Genomic DNA, 23027 nt, shown 5'->3' with positions numbered 1-23027 from the left:
TTCGTATTTATGTCGTCAGTCGCTTCAGAATGACAGCAGTTGGCAGATAGCGCTTATGAATGAGCCTAACCGTTCGACCGAGGACCAAGACAAATCCCATCTCCACTCAAAACCTGTCCAAATGTCAGTTACCTGACTGGGAGCAGCAATATCTTTTTATTAATAACATAAATTTGATTAGAGATCAGATGATAGATGTTGATGGTAGACTGTCAGATAAAGAACAATATTGTGTAGGATAAACTGTGTAGTTTTCAATTTAAGAGGATAAGTGTAGATGAGGTAGGAAAACTGTTGCATTCCATTAAAAGCGATAAGCCATGTGGTATTGATAATTACCAGAACCGGCACTTTCGGACAGGGGGTGGAGGAGATTCCTCCCTCTTCCTCTTCTTCTGCTGTTTTTCCTCCACCCTCTTTCTTGTATCATCGAGCTCTCGCTGGAAGAAGTCTGTTTGACTGAACTCTTGAAACGGCATCTTGGGGTTTGTCAGACCTTCTGCACCATATTTTTGGAACACTTTTGTGGAGCAATAAAAGTATCTGACAGGGTCCCGCTGATAGAAGTCATGTATTGATGTCCCATCCCCTTGATATTTTGATTTTGGTTGACCACAGCACAGACATGTTTTTGTTTGAGTTTTTTTGACACGGGAGGTGGTTGCTCCTGCTTCAATGGGGTATGAGCAGGTGGTGGTGGTGGTGGTGGTGGTGGTGATGGTGGAATGACCATAGCTGCAGGCAGTGTCACGACAGGCACAGCAGAGGTAGTGCTGAGCAACTGCCAAAGCTGCTGTGTATGTTGCAGCTTCTCTGGGCTGGTATTTAGTGAAGATGATGTATTGACAAATTTACTGTTGTGTTTTATGTATTTGGAAATATGCAATTTTGATGTTGGATGCAGCATGCTGTTGGGGTCTTTGCTGGACTTGTGGACAAGAGTGCCATACTCCCGAACCACAAGCTTGATCATGTCCTCCTGCCCGCGGTGTTTATTAAGGAGCTCGTCAATTACCGACTTCATTGGAGATGGCCAGCGCTTGTGGTCCAACACAAATACTCTCCCTCCAGTCTTCACTGGTCCAGTGCGGGCAGCAGTCGGAGAACATTGGATGGGCAATCTTCTTGTGGGCTCTAGGCAAAGAAAACCATGAGATACACATTTGTTATTTGGGTCAAACAAGATGCAACAAGGGGACACATGATTAGTTTAGATAAGTTTTTACCTGGCTGTGGCTGAAGCTCAGTAACAGAAGCTTTATTGTCCAAGTCAGATGCTGGGATAGGGGCCACATGACTAGACGTAGTCGCAGTAGCAGTTTGAAGAGGGTGAACAGAGTGGGGAACAAAGCTGAAAAGCCTGGTGGGAGGTGTGGAGGAAGGCTGCACTGGGTCTGCTCCCTGATCAGACAGGATGCCTGGAGAAGGAGCACTTGTGGCGTGGCCGGGGTCCTTCTTGGTTTTATGTTTGTCCCAGTCTACAGGGACCGGACAACATTCTGGCTCCCTGTACTCCAGGCCAAACCTCTCCCTGGTGTCTTCAGCTGCCAGACGAAGAGCAGGGTACTTTTCTTCGCCAAAGACCCGTCTGGAAACAGCATTCAGGGAGCATATCAGTGCAGGGTCGAAAACAGGCGGGAGAGAAACGCCTGGCAGTTTCAGGTCCAGCAGACGCTGATAATTCCAGCGACACACTCCTGTCATGGCCTGGGCCTGGAACAGCTCTGGGGAGACCTGCGTGCCGGTCACCCATTTGGCCTGGTGGAAGTGGTAGCCCTCCTGCTGCGATGTGCCTCTGATGGGGATCCAGACGGGGACTGCTGCACACTCACCTGGCACGTGGTTTAACTGTATCGTTCCTCCATGGCGGTACAGTATGCCCCCTTCCACCTCAGGATCACTGAGGCAACCGCGCAGAATGTGGACTCGTTGGATCCTCCATCTCTTTAGCATGGAGGGCTTATAAAGAGGGATGCCATTCGGATCTGTGGTCAGGTGAAAGTGCTTCAACACCCCTTCCACTCTGAATAAGCATCCCGGGTGGAGGAATCTTTACCCTGCAGTGCTCACGAATATGCTGCTTGGTGGGATTTGCAGGCTGGATGCCACAGAAGACGTATGCCTCCTGGAGCCTCTGCAGGTCTTCCTGGTCCACCACAGAGAAGGCAGCTGACAGGAACTGTGCGAAGGTGCCGTATAACGGGTGATGTTCTGAGGCACACTCACGAAGAAGCCGTTGCATACAGTGGAACAAGTCCAGCTTGATGACGATACTGTTGTTGTAAGAGGTTCTTGATGCACATGTATTTAACAGGTTCCCAGATGTGGCCTCAGTAACAATTGCATCAGTTGTTTGCCAGGCATCCCAGTTGAGATGTTCCTCCGCAGAAGACTCTGCAACCCTGAACGGTGCGCAGCAATCTCTGAGAAACACAAATAGCATATGAAATAATGACATTTAATAGAGTTAATTTTTGATTAAACATTTCTGTTTAAAGTGATGAAGTCTCACCTGTCAACCCACTGAAACTGTGCTTTCTCAATGCCAGCCCTGTTGTAGCGGTTTGAGAGACCCTCATACATCGGCCGCAGGGTTTTGTCCGTCTCAGACTGCACCATGACCCAGGACAGGATCATCCAGTTCTCATTCATCACAGCGTATGACGACATGACACCAGATGAAAAGGTGACTTTCTTGGCCACTTTCCGGGTGTGGTCTGAGCGGAGAGCCTGTCCAAAGGTACCCTGCAGCATCCGCTGAATGGTGTCCTTCTGGTTCCGGAACTCATGCAGCAAGCAGTCAGTGAGGTAGTGGGCAGACACAGAGACCCCGTTCCAGCCATCAGCATCACTGTAGCCCCCAAAAGGCTCCGGTTTTCGCTCCTGCCAAAGGAACTGAGTGATGGTCTTTTGGCCGCCATAAGTTCCTGCCTCTCCATCCATCACATTCTGGCAGCACAGGAGATAGGCCAGGTTGGCACGCTCATACTTGAGATGCAACATCTCGTTGACCTGATTTGCCATGTCTGTGGGTGATTTTCCAGTCCGTCTCAACTCATCCAGTACTGACTTACAGATGGCCTTCTTGTAAGTCAGTAACGCTGGCAACAGATTGGTAAACCTCTTGGGAAGCTTTTCCAGCCAGAGCGGGTTGTCGGAATACCACCTCTTATTGCAGCTCTTACAGCACAGCCTGGAGGAGAGCAGGTAGTATTGCCCAGTGAGGCCCACAATCACTCGCGGTCTCCCGACTCCAGCAGAGACAACACGTGGCTGAGAACAGTCACCAGAGCACGGCAGGGTGTAGTTGTTTTTTAGGCGCCCCATCAAGTAGTCATTTTCCGGCTTTTAGATGAAAAAGGGGTGAAGATGAAAATACTTTGAGGACTGCAGATCATAAATACTGTCAATCAGCTCAGGCTGGGGAGGTAAGCGCCACAGGGAGAAGATTTTCATAGGGTTGTTGACAGGGCGGGAGCCTGGTCACAGACCCATGGACTCCAGTTCCAACTTCATCCATATTTTCTGCTGGTGTGTGCAGTTCCACTTATTGACCTCCTGGTCAAATGACAGAAACTGTTGAGGTGGAGGACTGTTGATATCAGCCACAGGTGGGACTGCCGTAGGTGGGACTGGTGGTTGGTCTAGTTGGAAACAGACATGCACATGTGAATTTTGACACCCTTTTTAATGTGACACTATACTGCTGTGTTATTTACTGTGGGGTCTCTGTGCAGACTGTGGCTCTGATGCAGATAGAGTGGAGGCTACAGGACTTCCAGGAGCACATGCAGTTTCTAAAATGAAACCAAATTACATGTACACTGTGTTAATAATTATATTAATATCAGGTGCAGTCAGTCACATAGAAAGGTTAACCACTCACCTGGGGCAGGCTGTGGGGTCTCTTCTTTGGTCTTTGTTTTCTCTGGTAGCAGAAACATCAACTCCCGTGGGAAAGGCACTGGAATCTTTGGAGGCAGCACAGCTGGTGCTACACAAGGAAAGAGGCGGTGGTGCATTTTACCATGAGTGTAAATCAGTTTGGATTGAAATGGTCAAACATCACTTAAAGCCTTTACCATCTTCTGGTGCATCTGGGCCAGTCGGTGCATGTTCTGTGTCTAAAACCGGAGAAAACGTGATGAAAGACAGATTGATTGAAATATTGGCGTTTCAGGGGTATTAGTAGAGTCACTCACAACAAACTGCCATTTGCTACTTCAACTACTTGGTTTGGCTTTTTAAAGAATTAAATAGACCTTTTTTGTGATGGTCTAGTCTAACCGTAACTAGAGCAGGAGAAGCAGAATGGCTCACTGCAAACACATGCTTCCGGCGTTAGTGAGCAAACATCATTCACCATTTCATCCATTCAAAAGAATGTATTCAAATTATACTTACCCTCTCGTAGGCTGTATCAATTCATAGTCAGTCACTTGGACTGTAGGTAGAACACACATGAAAGGAACAAAAGTAGAACGTGACGAGAACACATGCAATCACAAAATGCCCTTTGAGGTCGGTCATTATTTAAGAACTTCGCCCTGGACCTGAAAACCGTAGCAGCTCTAATGTTGGTGGAGCAGATCCACCTGCAAAACACATAGAAACTAGAGTGATTTACTTTATACAAAACACATAGAAACTAGAGTGATTTACTTTATACAAAACACATAGACAAGGCTAGGAAAGTAAAAGAGCCTAACATGTACATATCCATACGTGGGGTTTTTTTTTCTTTTTTTGTCATATCCAACACACAAAGGGCCACCAAACCCGACCCTGAGAAGCCAAACGGAAGACGGAAAAGCCCCTTATGCCACTGGTTTGTGGAGGAAACTTGGAAGGCCTCCACCAGACAAGATCATTGTGTCAGATTCCATCCAGCAGTTGATCAATGCGACACTCACAGGGCCCCGGGAAGCGCGCACGAAACCTGAGAATCAGGAGCCGGTGGGAGACTGCAGGAGGCAAGGCTGACAAAAAGTGGCTGACACCCTCTGGAGACCGGCTGCTGCGAGGGAAGTGGGGTCCACGGAGTGCGCAGACACACTGCCCCGCTAACACGAGCCATTTCCTCTGCAGAACTACTGCTCAGGGGGCACCAAACGTGAGCACGTTCTGTGCATTTCTTTCAGCACCATCCACAAGATGCACCCTGCCAGAGTCTGCTGTTGCTGTTTACACAAGAAGGAGAAGTGCACCGTTCCTGGAAGCACTGCAAGACCAGGTCGATGCGTGGAGCGGATGGCGCAAGCCCCAATCGCAGCTCCCTGTTCCAAAAAGCAATTTAATATTTAGTCCCCTGTTGGGGGACATATCAGATATTAAACTGATAAGAACAGATTTTTTTTTTTTTTGAAACTGTTTATTGTCACTAATACAGAATTTCACCACATTTCATTATTTTTGAAAACTGCCCTTCAAAAAAGTAAAATACAAAACACCACATTTAAAATAAAAGTGTTCAATTAACTTTTTGTTTTTGTTAAAAGCCAGTGCTGTGGGCAGTAAAAATGATTAAAATTTGTAATGAACATTTTAAAATATCATAAAAAGGAGCTTCAATGTCTTCTGTTGTACAGGAGCGCAGTGAGTCCTTATCAATAGTCTCTACATCCCACTCTCCCAGACAGCTAATCTCCAGGACACTGTCAGGGTACCCTCAGACCCTTATGCTTCTTCTCTTTCTCCTCCTTTTTCCTTCGTAGAGTCAGGCTGCCGCTGCCGAGACCTTTTCTGTGATGCTCCGGGTGCCACCTCCGGGTGGGCACAGACGACTCTTCTTTGCGGCTGTGTCCTTGGCCCGCCGCTTGCAGCTGCGAGGGTTGCTGCAGCCATTCGGATCACAGCCACGGGGGGGATCTGTCTGTGCCTCCTTACCAGCAAGTTGCGGGAGGTCCAGATGGCGTCTTTGATGGCGGCGAGGGCGAGCCACTGCTTCCCGAAGTCTTTGTAGGTTGACTTCTGGTGGCTCACCCCGTAGAGCACAAGCTGTTCATTTAGGACCTCCCTTGCTGGCAAGTCCGGGAAATGTAGGTCGCCGGCTGTCGCCCACAGGTCTACGGCAGCACTGCACTCCCAGAGGAGGTGCCTCACCGACTCCGGTGCGCCACATCCCGGTCGGGGGCAAGTTGGGTTCGCTGACATTCCTCGGGAGTGCATAACAGACCTGACTGGGAGGATCTCGTGGGCCACCATCCATGACAGGTCCCGAAGTCTGTTTGGGAGAGCAGGATGGTTCACATTGCGCCAAACCGATGTGGGCTCGCCGAATGCAAGCCCACGCACTGGACTCACTGGGTCCCGCTCCTGCACGACAGAAATAACAGAGCGATGATTTTTTAAAATGTCTAATGTTTGTCTTTCCAAATTAAAATGTTTTAAAAAAGTCCTTATAAATATATATGCCGGTGGTAAGTTAAAAGCCACAGGTATCGTTAGATCTGTTGGAATCAGTTTGAGCTTTCTTAAGTAGGAGCCCATCCAGTATCGTACCAAGGCTTTGGTCTTGGGAGTACTGGATGAGCCCACTGCATTTTCCAGGTGCAATGCTGTATATCTTGCACCTAAAAACAGTTTCAGATCTGGTATTGCTTTTCCACCTTTTTCTTTTGCCTTTTTGAGAGTATCTCTTCTCACTCTCTCCCACTTGGAGCCCCAAATGAAATAAAAAATGGCTCGATCTAGTTCTAAAAGCACATGTCTTTTGGGGATAAAAACAGAGCTGATCAGTAAAAGCAAAGGTAAAATCACAGCTTTTATGATTAAAACCTTTCCCTCTAAAGTCAGTTGTCTTAGTCCCCAAAAGCCCAGTCTTTGTCTCACTTTCCCTACCACGTCTCCCCAGTTGGTTTCCCCTCCCCCGTCTTTGCCAAATTTAATTCCCAGTATTTTTTGGTCAGTCTGTGTCACAGTCAGGGGAAGTCCTATTTCCTCTGTTGCCGTCCAGGGTCCGTAAAATTGGGCTTGGGTCTTATCCCTATTGAGTTTGGACCCAGAGGCCCGTCCAAACCAGTCAGTCAGGTCCAGTGTTCTGTTAACTGATAAAATATTTGTGCATAAAATGTTAAAATCGTCCATGTATAAAATGCATTTTGTCGTCAGTCCCCCCGGAATAGTCACCCCGTTGATCCATTTGTCCCTTCTCAAAATCTGTGCCAAGGGTTCTATACATAAAATATACAGGAGGGCAGATAACGGACATCCCTGACGGACGCCACAGTTGATTTTAACTGCTTTTGTCAGATTCCCGTTAACCACAAATTTGCTGGTAATTTCCTGGTACAGCAGTCCCACCCACGCTACGAACCTTTCTGGAAAACCCACTTTTTGCAGTACCCTAAAAAGGTACTGGTGCGAGACCCGATCAAAGGCTTTCTCAAAGTCTAAATTTAGTACTACTAGCCGAATATTTCTGTCTCTCGCAAGACAGATGGTGTCACGGATCAGCATGAGGCTGTCTGTGATCTTCCTCCCAGGGATGGCACAGGTTTGATCCGGGTTGATCAAGTCGTCTAAAACCATGGTCATACGTGTGGCTAAAAGTTTGCTAAAAAGTTTACAGTCACAGTTTAAAAGGGTAATCGGTCTCCAGTTTTTCAAGTCGGTCTTGTCTTTAGTTTTGTAAAGGAGTGTCACTATCCCTACTCTAAAACTGTCAGGTAGTCGGCTACTTTGGTCAAATTCATTAAAAACAGTGAGTAAGTCTGGTGCTAAAATGTCCCAAAAAGTTAAATAAAATTCCATGGGAAGTCCATCCTCCCCGGGGGACTTCCCTTTCTTAAAAGCCCTGATACATTTATTTAACTCTTCGTGACTAAAATCCTGTGTTAAAACTATGTTTTCATCAACTGTTTTTTCCATAAAATCAAGTGCTCTTGAGATGACTTCTGGGTTTGTATTTTTGATTTCATAGAGTTCTTGGTAGAAGAATTCTACCGTTTCATTTATCTCATTTTTTGTCTCCACCATGCGCCCGTCTTTGTTTTTTAATTTAAAAATACCTCCTGCTTTGTTCATAATCTTTTTAAAGAAGTACCGGGTACATTTTTCTCCTTCTTCAATTTCTTTTTCCTTACTCCTTAGAAGCACCCCTTTACTTTTAATTTCCGCTAAGGCAGCCATTTCATTTTTTACCTGTTTGATTTCTTCATTAAAATTCAGCCCTTTTTGTGTTAAGTTAAAATAACGTTGTAAACGTTTTTGCAGTCCCAGCATGCATCTCTTTTCTTTATTACATTTTTTTCGCCCTGCTTTTTTAAAAAAGGTCCGGGTCCTTGCCTTCACCATTTCCCACCACTGTGCTCGTGACTCATGCAAGTCTTGAAGGGTCTGCCAGTCCCTGAACCGCTCCCTGTACTGGTTGACCAAATCTTGATCTTCCAGCAGGGAGCAGTTCAGTTTCCACAGACCTCTTCCCACCGCTGCACCAGACGGGAGTGAAAGAGTGCAGGTGAGAACCAGGTGGTCAGAGAAGAAGACAGGGGTCAATCTAGCATCAGTAGGGGCCCAGTCCCGTGTGAATATATAATCTATGCGAGAGGCTCTGGTGCTGTCACCACTGAACCAGGTGAAGCCCTCCTCTCTGGGATGCATGGCTTTATAACAATCATGTAAGTTAAAATCCCTACTCATGTCCTGTAATAAAACTGATGTTTTGTCTACTTTAAAATCTTCCCCCACCCCCTTTCTGTCTTTCCTACTTAAAATACAATTAAAATCCCCTCCCACTATAAAAGGTACCCGGCCTAGCATGTGGGACTGCAAGTTTTCTAGAAAATCATACCTTTCATTTTTGTCGTTAGAACCATAAATATTTAAGAGGTTAAAATCCTGTCCCATAAAAGTCAAATGTGTTAATAGTGCTCGCCCTTCCCTCACCACAGTGCTCCCCTTTACCATGACATGTGGGTTTTTAATTAAAATGGCCACGCCATCATTTTTATTTTCATTTGACCCACTCCATAAGGATGTTTGTGGCCACATTTCTTCCCACTGCTTGTAGTTTGTTAAAAAGGGTAAACCACATTCTTGTAATAAAAACACATCTGACTTAAAAGTTTGATGGAAGGATAAAACACATTGAGCTCTAACTTTCGACTTCACACTTCTCACATTGATGGTAGAGAAGGTGAGAGTCATAAGTATGATTTTTAAGTTTAAAAAAAATAAATTAAAAAACTTAAAAGGGCCTAAAAGTTAAATAATTGCTATAAAATTTATACTGTGACTATGAGATTTCTTGTGAGTGAGGCTCCTCCTTCACTCCAGTGGGTGAGGGTTGGAGGGGAAGAGCCTCCCTTCCCTGCCGACGTCTGGGTGTCGGTCGTTCCTGGAGTCTGCCATTAAAAGTTCGCTTCTCACGAGGGGTTGACTGCAAAACAATATTTAAAAAGGACAGTTCATTTGGGGAGTCCGGGGGGAAGACTCGAGGCTCCTCCAGTGAAGAACTGTCAGAGAGAGCCTCAGGCCTTCCCCGCTTCTCTGATAAAAGAGAGGAGTCAGACAGCTGTGAAGCGAGTCTTTTTGCTTGCTGGCCACTGGGTGGGATGGCTTCCTCTTCTGACTCTGGCGGCGGCAGGATGACTCCCAGATGAGTGCACCCTTCATTTGCCGGCAGACCACTCTGAGTCATGGTTTCTGGGGCCTTTATGAGCCCCTCCCTCTGTCCCGCCTCACCTGTTTCTCCTCCAATCACAGGTTTTGGCGGGAGATTTGAATTTATGGTCTCAACAGCCATATTGGCCCCAGCATTTTCCTCTCCATTTCTCTTTTCTTTTCCAGCCTTTAGCTTGTTGGCAAAGGATTTGGGACAGTCTCTGAAGAGATGGTTTGAGTCTCCACAGAGGTTGCACTTTCTGCCATTGGTACATTGTTCAAAAGTATGTCCAATTTCTCTACATTTCCGACACACAGTCTGCTGACATGCCTCTGCCAGGTGGCCGTGCTCTCCACACTTGCGGCAGAGCTTGGGCTGACCCTGGTAATGTATGTAGCCTCGGTTTTCTCCCAGAACTATCATTGATGGGAGATGTTTCAGACCCTGGAAGCCCTGAGGGTCCTGCCATTGCTGGATGGGGACCCTCCAGGCGCAGTTCCAGATGCCATCTTCATCTCTCACCTTCATAGCCTGGCCTTTAACCGTGCAATATCTTCCCAGCCAAAAGCAAATATCGTCTGCGGTCACTGTCTCATTAAACATTCTAACAATAACGGTTTTAGCCGCATTGTCAGTCAGTTTTTCAACATTGAACACAGACAGCTGGGATTTCACATCTTCATAACGAGTCCAAAACTCTCTCAAAGTTGCAGCAGACTGGAAACTTACGTCATAGCCTTTGTTGTAAGGCAGTGCCAAAATGCAATTGAGGTCATCAGGTTTAAATTGAAGAATTTGTTGGATGATTTTTCTGGAAAAATCCAATCTGGACAGTCCCAGTGACTCACCCTCCATTTCCTTATATGTGAAACGCACACTGTGGTGCCTCCGCATACCGGCATAGCTGGCCGACATGGTGGAGGCACCACCAGCTGAAATTTTCCTGCTCAATGAGAGTTTTAAAACAAATAAATACTTAAAACGCAATAAATACAATAAAAATAAAACTTACCTTGCACTGCTGCGGGAATAAAAGGAGTTAAAGTACACTGAAAAGTGTAGGAAATTTCCTCCCAAATGTTGGCAGAATTCTATGCACCTGAAGCATACAATTCTCCACCCAAAGGAGGCGACCGCAGTCTTAGCCAAAAGGCCGAGAAGCGATGCCAGAGGGCGCTCGTAGGGGAGGAGGGCACTTCTGGCATGACAAGCTAAAGGACCGGTTGCACGCATGTTCGAATAAAATGTAGACGGAACAAACATAGCGTCAGTTATCACCCTTATATCCATTCGCTTAGACAATAGAAAGTGTTTGAATGTGCTGAAGAAGAAATGTTCCCGTGACCCTGATCAGAGACCCCCAGCGAGCCCCAGGTCCTGGAGGTGCCTGAAAGCGCCAACAGCGACCCTGCAGATGTTCACGTTAATCCTGCAAGAATGTGTCAAGAAAAGAACTCGGAAAAACAATTAAAGTAATTACTCTCACATACACACACATAGACAAATAAACACAGCTTGTACAACTGCCTCCCCCCAGTGTTGCACGACCATGTAGTAGGGGACCCCTGAAAGAGAATAAAAAGAGAGGGGCGTTAACTGCATATTCAGAGTGGAGCGGCATGCCACTGGGTATGTGGTTTCACTGTCCTCACTGCGACCAGGAGGAAAACCACATTGGACCTCTTGTAGCAGAGGTTCGACCAACAGTTGTACCCTTCTCTCCAGCACCCTGGAATAGACTTTCCCAGGGAGGCTGAGGAGTGTGTTGCTTTGTCCGGCTCCTTTTGAGTGTCCTCCATTGTCAGCGAACCTCACAAGGGCACAGTTTTTTCCTGATCAGGGCATCATTTTAGGTTGTGTGGATGATTGGTCTTAAGCACCAGATTAAGACTCTTTTCTCTCAGAAGGCACTGCTTGAAATCACACAGCTGGCATTTTCCTGGTCATGTCCATTGTCCTCGACTGGAATGATGTGGCAGCAAAGGACTGTCAGATTGTACAACACAGCTGAGCCCTTCAAGAAAAAGTCAGTGCTCATGAGAGTCAGAGTTCATGTGAGAAGGTCCTTTCAGCAAAGGCCTTCTCAAACTATTTGCCAAGTCAGGACAAAAAGAGGGACTGTGCTGAAACCCGGGATTGAACCAGGGACCTTTAGATCTTCAGTCTAACGCTCTCCCAACTGAGCTATTTCAGCTGCGAAAGTGGTCCTCTGCCAAAGTTTCACTGACCAAGCACCCAGGCACTGCTGGGATTTGAACCCAGGATCTCCTGTTTACTAGACAGGCACTTTGACCAGCTTAGCCACAGTGCCAGCAGTGCATCTGCTGGCACTGTGCAACACAAAAACAGTTGGGAAACAGTTGCCAATGGGGAAAAATGTTCATACAAGGGAGGGAGTCCAAAGTCCTACACATGTGTGGATTGAGAGTCCCTGGGTGGGCTCGAACCACCAACCTCTCAGTTAACAGCCAAACGTGCTGACCAATTGCGTGACAGAGACTACAACAGCATGACTGCAGTAAGGTTTCAATAAGTGCTGTGCACCTTAACTCTCGGGTGGTCCGGTCTGTTACGTTTCAGGTGTCATTCTGAATTCTGCCCTTTCGCAGGAAAAGAGCCTTTGTACTTTTTCAACATGAGCTCTAAAGAAAGGTATAAGCTGAGGTATACTGCATTGGCCGGGAATCGGACCCGGGCCTCCCGCTTGGCAAGCGAGAATTCTACCACTGAACCACCAATGCCACGTTGGGAAACACTGTCGGAGAACAAATTAAATTGTCAAGTGGATGTGCCTCTGCAAAGTGGCGCTGAATGACAAAACATCACAACACACGCACGGGATGCCAGGGGAGGCCGAGTACTAACAGAGCTGAGCGAGAGGGCATAAGAAAAAAATTTGTGACCTTGTGGTGGTTACCAGACAGCACCAAGGATATGGTGCATGTCTGATGCGCAATGCATGCCAGGTGATGTTCATCTAGCGAGCAGACATTCTTGTGCGGGACAAGCTCAACAGTAGGAATGTTAAGAGAACTGACCAGTCCGCTATCAATGAAGTTCTCGTCCGCCCCAGAGTCAATTAATGCTGTGGTAGGAGAAGCTTCCCCCGCCCAGGATATCGTACCTTCCACCTGAAGTCGGCCCACCAAAGCGGATGACGCAGCCGGTGTGGAGCGGGCAGTGCCAGCAGCTGGGGAATATCCCTGGTGGAGGAAGTGCGTTGGCGTGCTGGGTGAACTGGACAGCGGGAAATTGTGTGTAGGACTCCCACAGTACAGGCACAGCCACAGGCGTAGACGGTGACTCCTCTAAGCTGACGAAAGGTGACTGGCTCCCAGTTGCATGGGGACGACACTCCCGACGTCGTCAGACGGCGCTCCATTGCTGGAGCAGGGAGGAGTGGTGCCGGAAGAGCCCCGGGAGGTGGGATTTGGAGCCGACGTGTGGGTTGGAGTGGCTCCGCCCGATACGCGTTTCGTAGCGCCTTGTCATTCCAGCAGCTCTCTGCCGCTATCCCGGTTAGCTCAGTTGGTCAGCGTGTGGTGCTAATAACGCCAAGGTCATGGGTTCAACCCCTCGTACTGACCACTCTTCTTTATGTGCTCCAGGAACAACAAAACGGCGACAACCCACTTGCCCCCATATCCAACATCACACCACCCACCTGTGAAACACCCTCGACAAGGCCGCTGAAAACAGCATGTCAAAAGCAGAGTGGCAACAAACCTCTCGGCCACTGAGACTGCAAGAAGCAGATCAATGGGACAGTGGACCCCATTATCTACCCAAAATTTAGACCACCAGTGGAGAGAATGCGGACCGTGAAAGGACAAAACCCCGGCCCTCATAACCAACAGTATTCCACCACGAGGCGGCAACAAATGCCCAACCAAAGCGTCACAGACAGGATTCGAACCTGTGCGGGGAAACCCCATTGGATTTCAAGTCCAACGCCTTAACCTCTCGGCCACCGTGACTGCTTGGAAAAGACCAATGGGGGCAGGTGACCCCATTGTCCTAGAACCAAAATGTTGCTGATGTCAAGGATCAGCTGGCAACATGTGCATGGGAGGAAGACACATGGTTTGTGTGAGGGGCTACACAAGTCTTTCCACTTCTAGTTAAAAGCCAGGCACCTCACATCGTTTCCATAAAGTACCAAGGGATTGTCCTGTTGCCCTTGTATTTTGTGGGCAAAAAGGAGGCGTTTGCAAGTGGACCTCAGACCCTATCACTGGTCACCTGAACAGGGACTTGAATCCCGGACACTTAGATCTAAAGTCTAATGTTCAGGTGACTGGCTCAAACTTTGTCTTGTCTGACCACTCTTTTGTCCAGAAGATATTTGGCTAAGGTGGTCTGTTTTCTTAAACCTGCAAATGTCCAAATACACAAGGTATTGTCTTTGTAGGGCGCATTGACGCACAGTTTGCCAATTGGGAACCACACAAGAGTGGAGCGCAAACATGAATGAACACTGACACTGATGCACCCAGAGAACGTCCCTGGGTGGGCTCGAACCACCAGCCTCCCGGTTAACAGCCGAGCGCGCTGACCGATTGCGCCACAGAGACTCATACCCTGCCAACTTCTGTTCAGTTGAAGCCATACTAACGCATGCTATGCTTCCAGCATGCCCTTTGTTTTGGATGTGACTCGCACTTTCTGGTGTAACAATCAAACAACATTGCAAACCAGGACACCAGCTTTACTCTTTGATGAACGCAAAGTATTTTTGGGTACAATCCAGGGGTCTTGTGCTCTCACGGAAATGGCTCTGTCCTTTTTCAACATGAGTTGAGACGAAATGTATTAAAATGGACAGACTGCATTGGTCACTCAATCAGAATTTCTCAGTTTGCCAATTTCAGACTGCGTGACAAAGAATCAAGTCAAACTCCATCGACAGGATGGACAGGGGACAACAAAGCAGGGAAGATAAGGGATAGGGAGGAGAGGGGAAAAATGCGACCGCTTTTGTTGAGAGCCAGAGGAGTACAGTACAGTATGCCAGAAGATTTGACCTTGTGAGTTGTCCTCATTCAACAAAGGCCTGGATAGCTGTAGGATTGATTATGCTTTTGCAGCTTATCATATACGAATGTGTGTTTTACACTTCTGTACCATACCCTAGACCACAGACAGGCGCTAGACTGTCTGCTGACTCACTTCCCCTTTGTACAAATAAAAGAAGGCTCGCTGCAAGAAGATGATGAGAGACTCCTTGTGCGCTGTTGGTGCTTCCATCAGCTGTCCAATGATCTCCCTTGCTGGCCAGCTTGACAAAATTAAACCCATTGTGTGAGCTCACTGCCTTTCCGTTCCATAGCCGCTAGGTGTTTAGGCCTAGTGGACCTGACATTTTTTCTCTGGTGCCGAAACCCGGGACCTCAACATCTACCTGTTCGAGACGACGTGGGACCAACGAACCGTCGACAGAGTGACAAGTTTCCTTTCCTGTGACGGAGGCCATTCTTTGGTCCTACCCCGTCTTGGAGTGGTGGCGAGGGGTCCCAACGAACCAGGGCTATGCACCGGAAAGGTGAGACGGAAAGACATATACAGTTGGAAGGTAGACATTAACCGAAGTACTGGTTGTGTAGTATCGAAGTACTGATACTGTGTAAAGAAATACACCTATTAAGTAAATTCCTATATACTGTGTCGCGTGTTACTAAAGTAATTGTAGCAATAAGTCGCGTGTTACTAAAGTAATTGTAACAGTGTCGTGTGTTACTAAAGTAATTGTAACAATAAAGTGACTTCACAATGGGAAAAAATCAAAGTAAAGAAATAGAAAGCCACCCAAATGTGATTTACATGCGTAGACAACACCCCGGTAGTTGTTGTTACTTACGCAAATGGGTGACTAAATACGGATATGACCCAACGTTCGAAATGTTGACTAAAATAGAGAAAGTGAAAAAAGAACTGAATGCAGAAAAGGTACGTGGTAAGTGTAGCGATTGCGACGATCAACTGCGCGTGTTGAAATTGTGGGAAGCCGAATGTAAGAAGAGACAACAGAAAGTGGAAGAGAAGAAGAAGAAAAAGGAAGTGAAGATGACTGCAGCTGTGAAAGTTCATCCGGATGAAGAAACTGCACCTCTGCCGAGAACAGAGGAAGTAGGTCCGACGATGCAACGACAGGAAACGGCCCCACCTCAACCGCAAGGCGCCGCGGGGGGTTTGTATCCTGCATTGCCATCTGGACCCAGGGAGGTCGACAGTCCTGCCCGACCCCCTCCTTATCCACAATATTTCTCCCCTCCCTTGACCAGGTCTAAAGGTAATTCACAACAGCCTTACCAGACCTATCCAGTTCAAACAGAAACTCAGACCCCACCCACCGGTGTTTTTCCAATGATCGCCGTGGCAAATCCGAGGTACGGAATTGACCCCAACGTAGACCCCAACCTATTGGTCTACCGCCCCTGGACTCAAACCGAATGCGAGGACGCTTGCAGAGGTTTTGGGTGATGTGGAAGAAGAACCACAAAAGTGGTGCACTAACTTCCGCGATCTATTGACATCCTTCAACTTGAATGGACAGGAAACAGAGGGCGCATTTCGAACCGCCCTGGGACACAGATGGGGAAGAGTGAGAGGCAATTTCACTGGGCGGACCCCAGAGGGACGACCTCTTGCCCACAACAGTGGTGGTTTGGCAGTAGCGGTAGATGGCGTCCTAGGTCGCATTGTGAGAGCCTATCTCAAACCACCAACATTTTCAAAAATCCAGGAATGCAAGCAAGAAGACGGCGAGAAACCCCACGATTTTGTGACAAGATTGGAGAAACTTTTCGTCCAAAATAGTGGCATTCCATACAGTCCCGAAGAAGACGGACCGTATCAAGCAAATTTGCGTCAATGGATCATGAACGGTTTGGACCCTGCAATCAGAAATTTCATCCAAAAACATAATGTGGGGTACCGTACCATGACAAGAAATCAGATCATGGAATGGGCGTGTCATGCCCAACAACAATTGAAGAAAAAGGATGTGGACAACGAGAAAAAGAAAGACCTCAAGTCTATTGCAACATTGGTGGCGTCAATAACGTCAAGCACCGATGAAGTGTATTTTCAAGGGCGTGGCGGCAACCAAAGGCCAAGACGAAACCAAAATCGACAGCCACGCAACAAAACCAATGATGAATGTTACAATTGTGGGAAAAAGGGACACCACTACTACGAGTGCAAAGAACCAAAAAACCCCAAGACCCCACAATGACGCCAAGAGGAAGAACAAGTCGATTTTCTCAATGATGATTCAGACGAACCAGACCAGCAAATTGACGTGTTCGACTTGTCCGTGCTTAACTTACATGACTTTGACCCGCGGGACGAAGACAGACCTTACAGGACTTTGTTGGTAGGACCAGACAAGACGCCAGTCAAGTTCCTTTTAGACTCAGGGGCAGATAAGACAGTGATCAGACAGACGATAAGGGGACTGAAGAAAAGTAATAAGACAGTGATCATGATAGGAGCAGGAGGTCGACCATATGCGCAGGCATACTCAAGACCCATAGACATGGAGGACGAGGACGGCACCACGGTGACTACTACAGTTATCATGGCACCCGATTGTCCGACAAACCTAATGGGTCGGGACCTTATGGCTAAACTAGGATTGAATTTGATCCATCAAAACGGTAAGTTGGTGCCAGACAAACCAGAAATTCTAGTGGTCCAAAGTCGACGCATTCCAGCGACTTTTTACTCGCTCGACCTGACCCCTTCGGGACCCAGGTCCATAACTCAGGCCCTGATGGACACCGCTCAACGACTGTGTCCCACGGGAAGGCCACAGAAGGAATGGCCGCTCCACATTACGCTACTTTTCAGGCGACAAGACCCGCCTGAGAAGCAGTGGGAGCGTGCATTCCACATGTTGGGCCCCCAAACAGTTCACACTCGGTACGTTATTGCATCCGAGAAGGGCTATTGTTGTGCATTAGTGGACCTGTCACCTCAAGCCACCGTCCTGATAAGTCAAAGAACCCCCCACATTTCACTGACCAAGCCCCAAAAGGGACATTGGAAAGAACTTGCCGAGTTCGCCCGGGATGTGACGTTCCCCGGACGAAGTCATTGGGAAGAACAACCTGATGGCACCTACACCTCCGAGGTGTGCGGTTATGGTACTGTTGTAGTACTACCAGTCAGGTGGACAACGGTAGCCACACCTACCGTTCACCTGGCAAACTGACAAGTGCTCATTCAGCCACTGTCAGCCACAGACTTCCCTGACGTTCCGGAAACATTCTGGTCAAAATCAAAAACAGATGTAGGACTCTTAACAACGGCAACACCCGTCCACATTGAAGGCAAAACGGGCTACCAACCGCGAGTCCGTCAATATCCACTAAAACCAGACGCAGTGGAAGGCATAAAACCAGTCATAGCCAACATGGTCAAAGCAGGCATATTAATTGAAGATGACACAACACCCTGCAACACACCAATATTTCCGGTCCGAAAGGCAGATACCTCTGCCTGGAGGCTGGTGCATGATCTGAGGGCAATAAATCAAGTGGTAAAAACCCGTGCTCCATGTGTTCCTGATCCACACACATTGTTGAATGAACTAAGACCCACCCAAAAGGTTTTCACAGTGGTAGATTTGTCAAACGCTTTCTTTTCCATCCCACTTCACCCCGAGTCACGTGGATGGTTCGGATTCACATTCAACAACACCAGGTACACCTACACAAGACTACCACAAGGGTTTTGTGACAGTCCAACAATATTCTCTACTGAAATCACTAGATGTGTAAACAAGCACACCTGGCCTGACTCCACCCAAATTCTCGTCTACGTTGACGACATTCTGATTGCCAGTCCCTCTGAGGATGAAAACAAGCGAGAGGCCAAACGACTGTTTACACATCTGGCTGAAACGGGAAATAAAGCATCACTCCCAAAATTACAATATTGCCAATCTAAAGTCGTGTTTTTAGGACATGAGGTTTCCGAACATGGGCGTCAATTAACCAATGAGCGCAAACAGACAGTGTTAAACGCCCCAAAACCCACCACAAAGCGTCAGATGATGGCTTTCCTTGGGTTGGCCAACTACTGTTGCTCGTGGATTCTTGACTACGCACACGTAACACAACCACTTCTTGACCTGATTTATTCCGAACAAATGGAATTGTCAGCCCATTTGACCTGGACACCGGAGGGAGAGCAAGCATTTGATAACGTCAAGACCGCCATCGTCTCCTCAGGAGTGCTGGCACTCCCCGATTACAGCAAGCCATTTCGACAGACCGTCGACTGTAAGCAGGGGTTCATGACCTCCGTGTTGACACAGCGGTCTGGGGAGAAGGACAGACCAGTGGGGTACTTCTCCAAGAAATTGGATCCGGTGGCCGCAGCACTTCCTCCTTGTGTCCAGGCGGTATGCGCAGCAGCACTGGCAGTTCACGCATCAGCCCAATTAGTGTCGTTCCATCCATTAACACTGTTGGTTCCACATGAAGTAGACATCCTGTTGACACAAACGAAAATGGGTTTTCTATCACTGTCGCGCCATTTGAGCGTAACAGCAACACTGCTATCGCAACCACATTTGACCATTGTCCGGTGTAACACCTTGAACCCCGCCTCTCTGGTACCCACTGATCTTGATGGCGACCCCCATCAGTGTCCTGACCGGGTACAGGAAACGTGTAAGCCTCGTCCGGACCTGATGGACGTCCCACTTACCTCTGGGCACGTTGTGTATGTTGACGGGTCCTCACAAAAGGCCCCTGACGGGACCAATCACACAGGGTTTGCGGTTGTCACAGCCACGGAAACCCTAGCATCAGGACGGCTGCCCAACAATTGGTCAGCCCAAGCCGCTGAACTTAAAGCACTCAGTGAGGCATGTAAGTTGTTTACAAAACGACCCGTCACCATCTACACCGACAGCCAATACGCATGGGGAACACTGCACGTCTTTGCAGCACAATGGCAGAGGCGTGGAATGGTCACCTCCACAGGCAAACCGGTGTTGAATGCACCATTAATTACAGAATTGATCCAAACAGTCCAGCTTCCATCTCAAATAGCAGTTGTTAAATGCAAAGCACACACATCAGGTACAGATTCCACATCCTTAGGCAATGCCAAGGCAGATGAGGCAGCCAAATTGGCTGCTCATGGTCCCCTTTATGCACTTCATGTAGACGCAGATAGTCCCATTCCATTTCAGATCCTGCAGGACATGCAATCAGCTGCCTCCAAAACAGAGCTCACCTCTTGGCAGGAGGATGGCGCCGTCAAATCGCCGTCCGGCCTCTGGGAGGTCGACCTCAAACCATGCATTCCACGAAATTTGTTCCAGGCAGTTGCTAAATTGAGCCATGGGCAGTGCCATGTCTCAACAGGAGGGATGATCTCCCTGGTACAAAAGTCGTTTCATATACCTAAGGGTCTCAATACCTATTTCAAAAATTTTTGTAGGTCATGTCTGACCTGTGCCAAGCACAATCCACAGGGGAACCTGCGTCCTAAGAGAGGTAAAACTCCCGAAGGCACATACCCCTTTGAGATTGTGCACATGGATTATATTGAACTGTCAACGTCCGGTGAATACAAATATTGTCTGGTGCTGATTGATTCCTTCTCAAGGTGGGTTGAACTTGTTCCAACGAAACATCCAAATGCTCTTACAGTGGCAAAAGCCATTTGCAAACACATTGTGCCCACACATGGCATCCCGAAAGTGTTGTGGAGCGACAACGGAACCCACTTTGTGAACGACATCGTGACGTTAATGGGTCAACATCTTGGTATACAATTAAGAAATCACTGTTCATACCATCCCCAAAGTGCTGGACTTGTTGAAAGAACAAACGGAACCGTTAAGTCCAGACTTAAAAAAGCAATGGACGACACAGGCCGCAGCTGGCCTGAATGTTTGTATTTAGTGATGATGTACATGCGCATTGTTCCAACACACACTGGAACGACACCTTTTGAGACAGTCATGGGCAGACCTTTTCAACTACCCATGTGGGAAGGGCACTCAGTACAAGACAAACGGGGTCAGTTAGACCCTATGACTGAGTGGCTATGTAAACTGTTCAAGCAGAAAGAAGTTCAAAGACCAAATGATCTGCCAAGTGTTTCTCTCCCTCCTACACAGGAATTGCTACGACCAGGAGACCAAGTACTGATAAAAGTCATCAAAAGAAAGAACTGGTCTAGTCCAAAGTGGGAGGGTCCCTTCACTGTCCTGTTGACCACGCCAACCGCCTGTAAAATCCAAGAAAGATCCACCTGGGTTCACCAAAGCCATTGCAAAAAGGTAATCCCATTGCAGGATGCTGAGCCTACTGCTCCTGCTTCTCAGCCTTAGTCACCCAGGGGGGTGCACTACGTCATACGGACAGACGCAAAAACAATGGCTGCAGCAGACCGGAACCCAGATCAACCTAACCATCCTGAACAACGATCAGACCGTCACCATTCCGTTGGACCAGTTCCGGTCAGTCCTGACTTCTAGACACACCACCATTCGTAAGCACAGCAGAAAGACACCTCAAGGTCAACCCCGACCAAAGCAAAGACCAACCCAGACCGTCCACCAATGGGAGTTCACGCAAGAAACAAAGATGGCTGAACGGCACAACTACTGGTTCTACTTAATGTCGGCGGACAACGACAAAAAGTGGCAAGAGTGGTCAAACTACATCACTTCCCAAGATGGTGTATATTGGCCCAAATTGAGTATCACAGCCACCGCCAAAGCATGGCGAAACAGGTGGATCAGGACAGTGAAGGCGAAGAGGACGACAACGACGTTTAAAGGACTCAAGGACAAAGTGGACCTCCGGTAAAGTACACCACACATTTGCCGCCGACAGTGGTTCTGACCGCTGTTGAAATGTCCAAAAGAGTTCCAGCTTGTAAATTGCTGCCGGAAGTAACATTGTATTGTGTTGTTTTCAGGTTATTTTCCCAGTACACACATGGCATGAAGCTGCTCTCGTCCCATGCTAGAAGGGAGGGAAGGGAGGAATTTTTTGCACTCACACGACCTAATATGTATTCGCAGGCGTGTGGATGTTTTTTCGCCTCCTTCATGTATGTACATCCTGTTAGTGGACCTATGATGACGGCCACCTAAACTCCACTTTGGGATGGTAGGCGTTTGAAGTGTTAAAACCCACAACAGGAGGGAAATGTAGGATTGATTATGCTTTTGCAGCTTATCATATACGAATGTGTGTTTTACACTTCTGTACCATACCCTAGACCACAGACAGGCGCTAGACTGTCTGCTGACTCACTTCCCCTTTGTACAAATAAAAGAAGGCTCGCTGCAAGAAGATGATGAGAGACTCCTTGTGCGCTGTTGGTGCTTCCATCAGCTGTCCAATGATCTCCCTTGCTGGCCAGCTTGACAAAATTAAACCCATTGTGTGAGCTCACTGCCTTTCCGTTCCATAGCCGCTAGGTGTTTAGGCCTAGTGGACCTGACAATAGCTCAGTTGGTAGAGCATCAGACTTTTAATCTGAGGGTCCAGGGTTCAAGTCCCTGTTCAGGTGGTTAAAGGCCCCTTCCCTGAAATGTTACACCTACTTCCTTTATCCTCCTTCTGTGGTCAAGTACAGTACGCCAGAAGATTTCTGCTCCTTCATCCTCAACACCGAGAAGGCCAAGGAGATGGCCGTGCACACAAGGAATAACTTGTTTAAGTAAACCTTTTCGACCTAGCACCTTTGCGATCTTCCAGGACTGTGGATAAACGCCATTGTCAATAATTAAATTGAAGATATGGCATATGGGCTCCTGAATCAACTTTGCTGCCGCCCTCAGTAACCTACCATCCAAATTATCAGCTTCACATTGCCCCCACTTTTAGACTCGACTGAAAAAGGACTCTCTTGCTTGGTGCTAACATGATGACCATTAGCATGTTAGCATTTAAGCTAATTTACTCATGCTAGTTTTTTTTTTTTACCCCGGACACAGTCTCTTTGAGAGGAGGCTGCGGTCCATCAGGACCAAAACCTCACGCCACAAGAACAGTTTCTTCCCGTCTGCTGTCAGCCTCATCAACAAGGCCCGGAATCCCCCCCCCCTGACACTGTTCACACCCCACCTCTGCCTCACCCTGCCACTTTGACACTTTATATGCGTTAAATTAACGCTCAGTTTGGACTCTTAGGAAAAACAATCAGACTGCACTTCCGGAATAACAAATAAAAAACAGACTGCGTACATATATTTATACTGCATTCTGTATATTTTGTATTTAAATTTTTTAATCGATGTGTCTGCACCTACTTCACCAAAACAAATCCCCAGTCGAGGTCAGCAGGCCCCGTCTCCACTGTAAACTGTGTGGACTGGGCACTGCTTCCCTTTTCAGAGGCGCCGGACGGTTTGCCAGAACCCCTTCGAGGCCGACCGAAAGTC

At 47.7% G+C, this 23027-nt stretch overlaps 5 non-coding genes and 1 pseudogene across 5 annotated transcripts; all 6 read right to left on the bottom strand.

Annotated features, from left to right (window-relative positions):
- Positions 1 to 5196: 5196 nt before the first annotated feature.
- LOC131126950 (U2 spliceosomal RNA) lies at positions 5197 to 5373 on the bottom strand (annotated as a pseudogene).
- Positions 5374 to 11725: 6352 nt separating this feature from the next.
- Positions 11726 to 11798, bottom strand: trnaf-gaa (transfer RNA phenylalanine (anticodon GAA)). The gene has a single exon. It is a non-coding gene; the product is annotated as a tRNA-Phe (tRNA).
- A 43-nt stretch (positions 11799 to 11841) lies between these two features.
- On the bottom strand, positions 11842 to 11915 carry trnat-agu (transfer RNA threonine (anticodon AGU)). Its single transcript has one exon. It is a non-coding gene; the product is annotated as a tRNA-Thr (tRNA).
- Positions 11916 to 12274: 359 nt separating this feature from the next.
- Positions 12275 to 12345, bottom strand: trnag-gcc (transfer RNA glycine (anticodon GCC)). Its single transcript has one exon. It is a non-coding gene; the product is annotated as a tRNA-Gly (tRNA).
- Positions 12346 to 13499: 1154 nt separating this feature from the next.
- trnas-uga (transfer RNA serine (anticodon UGA)) lies at positions 13500 to 13581 on the bottom strand. The gene has a single exon. It is a non-coding gene; the product is annotated as a tRNA-Ser (tRNA).
- A 523-nt stretch (positions 13582 to 14104) lies between these two features.
- On the bottom strand, positions 14105 to 14178 carry trnan-guu (transfer RNA asparagine (anticodon GUU)). Its single transcript has one exon. It is a non-coding gene; the product is annotated as a tRNA-Asn (tRNA).
- Positions 14179 to 23027: the final 8849 nt, after the last annotated feature.

The sequence above is a fragment of the Doryrhamphus excisus genome, unplaced genomic scaffold (genome assembly GCF_037039965.1).
Source record: "Doryrhamphus excisus strain RoL-2023G ecotype Guam unplaced genomic scaffold, RoL_Dexc_Guam_v1.1 HiC_scaffold_24, whole genome shotgun sequence".
Taxonomy (NCBI): Eukaryota; Metazoa; Chordata; class Actinopteri; order Syngnathiformes; family Syngnathidae; genus Doryrhamphus; species Doryrhamphus excisus.
The sequence above is the reverse complement of the archived record's forward strand: the minus strand, read 5'-3'. Positions and strand labels throughout refer to the sequence as shown.